Below are 10,790 nucleotides of genomic sequence, written 5' to 3' on the forward strand. Positions count from 1 at the left end.
ATGACACCTTTTATTGGCTAACTAAAAAGATTACAATAGGCAAGCTTTCGAGGCAACTCAGGCCTCTTCTTCAGGCAAGATGTACTGAAGAAGGGGACTGAGTTGCCTCGAAAGCTTGCATATTGTAATCTTGTTAGTTTGCCAATAAAAGGTGTCATTTTGGTTGACTTCTCACTACATTTTATTTATATAAATTTGAACACACCACCATGACATTCCGGAATTCACACCACAACTAATGCTGAAAGTAATTATTAAGATAACATAATATCATTTTTCAAGTAAAAGTAGCTGCTTCATTGAGAGAAGCTTCAGTTTTTAAGACATAAATATCAGTAGGTTTTTACTGAAGCTCTTGAGAGGACAGAAAAGACAGTATGGGGTGAAGTGTTAGGGTTTCATGGAGGTTATCATTTAATGACAAATATTCCAGTATTCATCTCAAGCTAAATGCAGTAGAGATGAACACTTTTGTTCCTGAATTGCTCATACAAGTAGTCTGGCTTCAACAGTCACCATAGAAGGAATGAACACCAACTTCTGGTTGGTTTGCTTCTCTTATAACCAGGTGGTGGGATTTCTGGGGTAGACCAGAAGCATCATCACCAGCGTTCCTAGGGCTCCTCCTGTACTCTAGGGCTGGAAGAGGAAGAGTGGTTAGTAGCTGTGTGTCTCCAAACACCAAACAAGAAAGAGCAAACATTGAGTATGGTGGAGAGGCAATGGTATGCATACTCCTTCTCTCTCAAAACATACAGGTAAATGAGTTTGTACATTCTTACATTTCTATCTAAAAATATGTTAAAAAGTTGTTTTCTAAGCAGGCAAATGAAAACAATATAGATAACAAAAAGAGTTCTGTCTTCATTAGGGTGAAAAAGAATGTTCATTCAAGATTAACAAGCTATAAATGATGAGCATAATTGAAATTAAGAAATGAAAACTAAACAAAATTACATCTGTCATTTGAGGAGATGGCGATTGGTTTGAATAAATTAGTTATATAAGATGACAAAAGAAAAATAAAACTATTAAGGAATCAGTAGAATGTATGTAAAATTTACTATATAAACTGTGACCATTTCCATAAAATTGGCTAAATAGATATATTGAATGTGGATGGTGACGCCTTTGTGGTGGCACAGGTAGATTCTCCTTGATATTCCTGGCAGATCATGATCTACTTTGTAAGTTCTCCCCATGTCAGTGTCAGTGGTGAAATTTCTTCTCATATTTTATAAATGAAAATGCTGAATTTCCTTTTGCTTGATATGATTAAGCGAGGGTGAGTAGGCATTCTCGGTGACGTGGCACTGCCCAGTTCAGCGCTGACCAGTGCTTTACACCTAAATCTTCTGAACATAATAATAATATTCTAACAATCATTTCAGTTGTTTATTATGGAGGAATATTTCTGGCAAAATATATATACAAATAAATTAAATGCATTGTGAAATGTGACAATAAATAGATAATAACAAATTGGTGAGTATGCATAAATTATTAAATTGATCATAAAATATGTTTGTTTTTTTTTGTTTTTTTGCTTATTTTGAGCACACCCTCCCGACTTTAATGGGTGAAAATGACAGCTTTTATTTCAAGGCATATTTTATGCTATGTTCAGTGACACTGAAGTAAGAAATAATTATTTATTACATAAAGAAATGAGTAAATTTCATGACTCATTTAATTATTTAAGTTCATGTATCAGTTGGTATGCAGAGTACAGTGAAATTTTTACACGCTTGTCCAACCAACATTGCAACATATCATCACTCTCTATTACCAAGATAAACAAGAATGTATTAAATGCATAATCATTTCAAATGATAGAAAATCAGTAACCTGCTTATCTCATCTTTACCTCTGTTTCTATGGAATTTGTTCAGACAGTTCCTGTTAGAAAATAATGTCACATTAAAAAACCCGCTTGACCCCGTTGTGGAGGTTGTGGAATGCTGGAGCCTACCCTGGCAATGCTAATCACAAGGCAACCCAGGACAGAATGCCGAACCTCTACAATATTGGTAGGTAAATCTAAATAAATGTATCCCAGCAAGGGGATACTCAAGTAGGCCAACTTGGAATGCAACTAGACTCTGGATCCCTACGCCAGCACTGCTAACCAATGCAAGCCAATGACACGCTGGCCAGTATAAGGTTTATCTATTTTACTAGAGATATTTTAAGTTGAAATTCACAACAATGAGTCTTTCATGGTTATTATTTTTATATTCCTCATTGTTTTTAGCATCAGATTGCCGTTCCAAAAGTTCAGTGAGAAGGCCTTTATTTAATAACATAACAAATGAAACAATCTGGGGAAAGTAATTCTTGATTTAGATGAAATAAAATCCAGCAGATGCAGACTCTCCCCTGCTGTCTGTCTGCTTCTAGTTTGGATGTAATGGATAATAATGAAACAGAAGCTTTTGCTCAATTAAGTTAGCCTGCAGCTAATGCAAACAGGGGAAATTGGATTGTACAGGGTGGGCACGACACTAAGATGACGACTTCTTTGAAAGGCTATTTTAGATTCACCTTATAATGTGTGTTACCTGAAGGGGAAGAAAGGCAAATGCTATAAATTTGGAGAGTGTCACTTAGTCATATGCTGTACTTACAATGGTAACCACCAAAAGCTTCATTTTCCAAACCTGCCTCAGGCCTCATTAAGCTGATTCTGATAGCACTACATGGAAACTACGTACACAGCATTCTTCAATTGATTATTCACACATATTTATAGATCTATTTATGCCTCCCTACAGTATCCAGATAGAACTTGTAACATGATCCAAGGGAAGGGCATTTCATATCATTGTGCACGCCCTGTATAGATGATATGACAATAACATCCACTTGACTTGACTTGACTTGACATGTTATGCCTCCTGTGGAAAGATCAGCCTTGACACAGACAGACATGACACCAGATGTCCACAAGACCTGTTTTTATTCGCAGTTCTCACTTCCTCTTACACACGGTGCCTTAACCACCCACAATACTCACTGTCCTTTTCCACTCTTCTCTTCTGCCACCTTCACTTCTCCACACACAAGCTCTGTCTTCTTCCTCCTGACTACGCCAGTGTAAAGGCCAGGCCTGACACAGACAGATGTAGGGCACAGGTTCAAAGCACACAGTGCTTTTATTTTCCTTTTCCCCCTTGTGGAAACGTCTTCCCCATTCCCACAAGCATAACAACACAGTCCCAAACACAGCACAAATAATATTTTCTCTTTTCCTTTTCTTCTTCTTTTCTTCCTCTCCTCTCCGGCAAGCTCAGTCCTTCTCGTCCCGACTCTGGCTCATCTAATGGAATGAGGCGGCCCGTTTTATACTGCCCTGGATGTGCTCCAGGTGCTTTCTCATCGCACTTCCTGGTGTGGTGGAAGTGCTGCATGAGCACCTGAAAGCACTCCGATTGTGCCTAGAATCTCTTCGGGCAGCACTTTCAGTTGTGGCAGAAGTGCTTCAGTCCAGGGCTCCATGATCCTCCAGGTGCCCCCTGGTGGTGGCCATTGGGCCCAACAGGGATGAGCTTCTATGCTGCCCTCTCATGGCCCAGGGAAGGTATTGTCCCTCTCCTGGTCCTTCCAGGCGTCCTGGCTGGGCAGGATCCCCAGCCACCCACCACACTCCATACAATTCAGTAAAATGATTTATTTGTATTTGAAATCTATTTGTAATACCCTCTTTTTCAAATTTAACATTTAAGTGGCCTCAGTCTATTCCAAACAACAATGACGACAAGACAGAAAGCAAGAATAAAACTAAAAATTAAAAAAATATATATATATATATATATATATATATATATTGTGGAGGACTGCCGGCTTCTCATGCCGGTCCTCATCCCCAGGCCGCCAGGAGGAGCTCTCCCGACAGCAGGATAGTGCCCCGAGGTCCAGCAGGGCCTCATGGACTTTGTAGTATTTATACACAGCCTCGCTGGATACCTTGGGGGCCACCAGGAGTGGCTGTGGTGGGGCTTATGGGCTCTTTTGTGCCTTATGACCCGGGGGTACGTCACGGTCATGTGACGGGAAGGAACGACATGCTCCCGGGTTGAAGTAAAGACTGATTGCCCTGACCCGGAAGGAAAAAGGAACTGTGGACTGTTGGGACAGAAACACCTCCGGGTCAGGGGCTATAAAAGGGCGGTGCCTCGCTCCAGACAAGATGCTGAGTTGGGAGGCAGGGTGGCTAAGCGTCTGGGAGTGGAGGATTGTGATTGAGTATTGTTTATTTGGTTTATTGAAGAATAGTGGAGTGGTGGTGCTTTGTGCACATTATTGATATAATAAATATCATTATTTGACTTTTACCTGGTGTCTGACGTGGTGTCTGAGGGTGCAAGGGTGCGAGCAAACACTTAATCTGTCACAATATATATATATATATATATATATATATATATATATATATATCACCTATATACTGTATATATATCACCTATATACTGTATATATCACAGAAATTCAGAAAGAAAACAGGGCATATTTAACATTGGATACAAGTAATATTCACATAAAACGCTGAATAAAGATAAATACAGGATATACAAAGTATTGCAATAGAATAATAGGCATTAAACCAGAATAACATACCACAATACAAAATATTACAAGAAAACCCAGAATAAATAACATAATGTGTGATACAGATACAAATTATTCTGAGCCCCTGGATAGAGAGTGTAAACTGAAAGAAGGGTCAGAAAGTCCAAGTTAGTTAAATGCCTTCCAGAACAAATGAGTTTTAAGTTGTTTTTAAAAGAATGAACTGAGTAGGCTGAACTCATTAATTTTGGTAGGTTGTTGAAAAGTCTAAAGGCTTTGTCTCCCAAAATACACATATTAGTTTGGAGCACAATGAGATTGCCAGAATTGGTGGACCTAAGTGAGTAGACAACAGCATTGTGATAGAAGGGGTTACTGATGTAGATTGGAACTAGACCATTTAATTCTTTATATGTTAGTAACAGAATTTTAGATTCAAATTTTGCAAGACAAAGGAAGCCAGTGAAGGCAGAGCAGAATGGGTGTTACTGTATATGCTCACTGTTGTGGGTCTGTGTAAGAACTCTTACAGCAACTGCAGCTGTGATAAAAGATTTGAAGGAGCACGTGCCAGTAGTCGAGTTACAGTAGTCGATGCAGGATGTAATAAAAACATGAAGACGTTTTTCAGTGTCAGAAAAGGAGAGAAATAATTGAACATGGGTTATGTGGTATATGTGAGTAGAATAAGACAGAAAGGAATCAAAAAGGACCAAGATTCCTAGGAGAAGAAGTCTGATATGATCACCAAAAATGATTGAAAAGGAGCTCATTTTCTTTAACTGAGTATTAGTGCTAATTAAGGTATTGCTGTTTAGTTTTAAAGAGTTTGCTTTCACTCAGTCAAGTTGTGAGCTGAGCAAACTTTGTTGAACTTTCACTTTCGTAACACTGAAGTAGACTGAAAAAACACTGAAAGTAGCCTTGGGTATGGTGCCAGTTTATCACTGGGCAAAATCTCATACACACATAATCCGGAGTCAGTTTAGGTTAGAAAATCAGTTTAACTTAGATATTGTAGACACGGTGGGTGAAACTGGAGTACCAAAAACACAATTCGGTACGCAGAACCGTGTTAACTTTACAGCACACTGGAATTAGAATATGATTTGAACCTAAGACTCGAGCTGCTAGGCAGCATTGCCAACCACCATTTTTACCCCCTAAACAAGCTTTCATTAAAGTTTCTTAATTGCTATGGAAATAATGTATTTACAAGATGGAAGAAATTCCAGATACCTGTATCTCCTAAGTTTTAAGTTGGGCAGCACATTTTAACATTAAAATGTTATTTTTGGGATTGGAGAAAAAAAAACGTATTGTTGCTGATAATCTGCAGTCATCCCAAAATGCAGATTGTATAGTAACACTGAAGCAGAGCACTGGCATCAGAACCACATACAGAAAAACAGAAAAGTTCCTTTGGCTTAATCACTCTTGCTCCACTGTGGTTTGGCATTCATTTAGAAACCTGAATCAACTTGTTCTATTGGTGCACCCATAATTTGCACTGACTTTCAATTTAAAAATCCAAACTTTTCTGTATAGGTAGCAAAGTAGTTAGTGGAATCCCAACTTTTCTTCATATATGCCAAAGTAGTCAGTGCTGCTGCCTTGCAGATAATGGGGACCATGTTTGACAGCTGGTCTGGTTATGTCGAGTTCGCTTGTTCCCCCATATTGTTCTCCAGGCACTTCAGAAAATGCAAACTCCTTGAAGTGTGCAAAGACCACAACCTGGTCTCAGGCCTTGCGCTTGATTTTTTTGAGATGGAGCCCATCTCTCAACAGTATCTACCATTGGATTTAGGTAACTTAGTAAATGGATTAATGGACCAATTCCTTAAAGTCTGAATGGCTGCAGTTATTGAATTCTTCTTGGTCAGCGGCTTGCTGTTTTCTAAATATATCACAAAAGCAAATGCTTAAGAGAAAAACTTTAGTTGACCACCCCTAGGAACTATACATTAGAAGAAAACTAATCACAGTGGTCTTTAGAGAAAAGGGTGTTATACAATCACATATTTTAAAGGGGAATCCTTTTAATGTGCCTCCCCCTGTAGCTGACACAATGACTCTCAGCAGGTATATTTAAGGCATCAGGTAAATTAATCAAGAACACTTCTGTGCAGCCCAGGCACCAACAACTGTATATTACCTGCATCTTCCATTTATTTTGTGAACCCTCTTACAAAAAATGATATACATGTAAAATATACACTCACTAGGCTAGGGATCTGCGTGCGCAATTAGGTTTCCAGTTTTAATCCATTTCACTGTGATTCCCCTCTGTTTGGGCCCTTGAGGAAGGTCTTTAACCAGCAATTGTTCCATCCTGGGTATGACGTTAACCTGCATCCAGCCCTGCAAGTAGGTCCTCCAAATTGCAGTGAAAACTTGGAGGTTGGTGGCAGGACTGGCACTACTGTCACTGTAAAAAAAACCTCACACTTGTCCATTCCATTCAAACTACTGTGGTGCTGAGGTGACACTCGTTGCACTGCTAACTTGGGTCCTAATTAGGGATCCTGATGTGGTTTGCTGTGTGGTGGGTGCAACTCCCAACTTAGTAAATTATTAGGAACACTATACTAATACTGGGTCTGGCCTCCTTTTGCTTCTGTTCTTATGTAGCATGGATTCCACAAGATTTTGGAAACATTTCTTTGAGATTCTGTTCAATGTTGACATGAATGCATCACACAGTTTTTGCAGATTTGTTAGTTTGCACATTCACACTGGAAACATCCTGTTCCACCACATCTTACAGGGGTTTTATTGGATTCAGATCCAGGAACTGGGCAGGCCACTGAAGAACACTGAACTCATTATCATGTTCATGAAACCAGTTTGAGACACCTTGTGACATGGTGTATTATCATGAAAGGAGCCTTTAGAAGATTGGTAAATTGTGGCTATCGACATGGTCAGCAGCAATCCTCAAATAATCCATGGCATTCAAGCACTGATTGATTGGTATTAATGGGCCCAAAGTGACCAAAAAAAAAACAATTCTCCACATAATTACACCACCACTGCAGCCTGGACTGTTGACACAAGACAGGTTGGATTGGTGCTGCTGGCATCAAATTCTGATTATACAATCTGCATGCCTCAGCAGAAATCGAGATTCATTTGACCTGGCTATGTCTTTCTAGTCTTAAGCTGTCTAGTTTTAATACACCTGGGCTCAATGCTGCCTTAGTTTTCCGTTCTTGGCAGACAGGAATGGAAGCAGATGTGGTCTTCTGCTCTGGTAATCCATCCACCTGAAAGTTTGATGTGTTATGTATTTTGAGGTGATTTTCTGCTCACCACAGTTGTAAAGACTAGTTATTTGAGTTACTATAGAATATCTGTCAGCGTGAACACGTCTATACAGTCTCCTCTGACCGCTCCCATCAACAAGGCATTTCCATCCACAGAACTGTAGCTAACTGGATGTCTTTTTGTTTCTTTTCCATTCTGAGTAAACCCTACAGACTGTTGAATGTGAAAACCCCAGGAGATCAGCAGTTCCAGAAATACTCAAACCAGCCAGCCTGGTACTAACAATCACGCTGTGGTCCAAATTACTGAGATTATATTTTTTTCCCCAATTCTGGTGTTTGATGTGAACATTAAATGAAGTTCCTGACTTGTATCTGCCTAACTTTCTGCATTGCACTGCTGCCATATGATTCGCTGGTTCTATAATTGCATGGATAAGCAAGTGTACCGGTATCCCTAATAATTTGCTTAGTGAGTCTATTTTCTAAAATTTACATATACTACTAGAATATATTTTTGAATATTTTATAAAATACTTTAAGGATAATTATAGTATAATATCTGGCAGCATGATGTAACGTATTGTTAGTGATGTTTATTATTTCTGTCAAACTATTTTCCAATATGTTTTCCAAAATAAAATATGTATTTTATATTTAAAAACATAAACAACAATATAAAGTAAGATGTATTTCGGAAAATGATTACAATAAATTTTAAAATACATTGTGTTACTTATGCTATACTGTACAATATAGTTTAGAGTACACATTTTAAGATATTTGTCATTTTTGTGTATTTCAGTACAGTATATTTTTGAAATGTATTAAACATACATTGAGAATATCATCTAATACATTACTTATAGGTTTTCTTATATTAAGATATATACTAAATGAAACTGCACTGTGACTTTGCATAAGTTATAAACCTAAACTGAGTACAATTAAGTTATAAGGTTGTAAATTGAAGCCTGTTTATGCTATTAAACTACCTTCTTAAACTTCTTCACTTCAGTGAGTTACAAGGTGTTCAAAAGAAATTGGAATCTTTGGGAAGACTGTGTTCAGCTTTTTCCTGCTAAAAAGATAAAACATAACAGAATATGTTGCTACCTCATATACAAAATATTTGGAAATATATTTGTTACAATATACTAAGGAGCTACAGCTTCCTCTTGACCCATATCTGGATAAGCATAAAAAGGATGGATGGTTAGATTTAGTTTCTGTATTATTTTTAACTATTTATTAAGAATTTCAAAAACAAATTACATCACTTCATTTATGATGCAATTTTCCCAGCATCGTACCAACTTTTTAATGCCCAATTACTACTCCTTCCACCTTCATGTTTCCAACAAAAATATAAAAGTGCGGAAACTTTTTGAACGTCCCCTGTATTAAGAAAATTACTGTATATGTTTCATTATATTTCAGATATTTCTTAAAATATTTCTACAGTGTATATGAACTATATATATGTTTCTTTATATTGAAAAAATGGTCCCATATTTTTCAGGTATATTACAATATATTTTATATTCATAAGGACCTGCTTATTCAGTATCAGGTTCAGAGGCAGGGCAAGGATCAATGTTAGACATGACATGAGTGCATTGCAGGACACACTCTCATTTGCTCATTCACTCACACACACACACACTCACAAAGGACCTGCATGACTTTGGAATTTGGGATAGAACTAGAGTAGTTGGTGAAAGCTAATGCAAACATGTATTTTGTTTTTTTTGGATTGCTTTGTACTCTGTAGGACTTACTACTTTATGCTATACCAAGTTAAAAAGGGTTGATTGATGTTATGTTATGTTATGTTCTCCATGACCCTAAAATTGATTAAGCAAGTTTGAGGATGTTATATTATAGTTGATTACTTGGTCAAGACAAATGAATTTCTCTTGGCATATAAATAACAGAAAACTGATTAGCATTTGAAATATTAGACACTGTTTTGTCTAGTTAATAATACTTGAAGAGATGCATCATATTATGAGAATAATATCTTTAAACCTGCTTAACCCAATTCAGGGTTAGGAGAGAAAGGAGCATATCCAAGTAACCCTTGGTGTAAGTTAGGAATCAGACCACTCCCCACACACAAGGCTAATTTAATATCGATAAAATAAACCTAAAAGATACATCTTTTAAATATAAAATTGATGTACCTGGAGAAAAAATCCATACAGACATGGGGAGAGGCTGAACATTCTCTACATGCTATTATTAGTTAAAATATTTGGACACAGAATGGTGGGTCCATAAGGGTCCATAAGACCACCCTTACATCATCAATGAGCCCCACATACTGAGAGCAACAGTGCGTTTCACTCCAGAGATACACAGGCATACAAAAAGAGCAGGTATGATCTCCGAAAAGCCATTAAATATGCAAAGTACCAGTACGGCCACAAAGTGAACTCTCAGTTTAACAGCACTGCAGACACTCGTCGGATGTGGCAGGGTATTCAGCTGATCACAGACTACAAACCCTGGACACACATGGCCACAGCTACCGCCGCTTCACTCCCGGATTAGTTGAACATGTTTTTCAGTCGCTTCAAGCTTGCTAACACGGACAGGCCTGTGCGACCCCCCTGCAGCACCAAAGGACTCCAGCCTGAAGTTCTCTGAGGAGGAAGTAAGGAAGACTTTTTCCTGACTCAGTATCCACAAAGCACCTGGCCCAGGTGCAACCAGCTAGCTGCTGTCTTTACGGATATTTGTAACACATCTCTGAGAGTTTCATCTGCCCCTACCTGCTTCAAGCACACAGTCATCATCCCTGTCCCAAAGAAAAATAAAGTAGACTGCCCTAATGATCACCGCCCAGTGGCACTTACTCTCATAGCCATGAAATGCTTTGAGAGGCTGGTGCTAGAACACATCAAGGACATCATACCTGACAGTCTGGACCCCCTCCAGTTTGCCTAC

The sequence above is a fragment of the Polypterus senegalus genome, chromosome 8, assembly GCF_016835505.1.
Source record: "Polypterus senegalus isolate Bchr_013 chromosome 8, ASM1683550v1, whole genome shotgun sequence".
NCBI lineage: Eukaryota > Metazoa > Chordata > Cladistia > Polypteriformes > Polypteridae > Polypterus > Polypterus senegalus.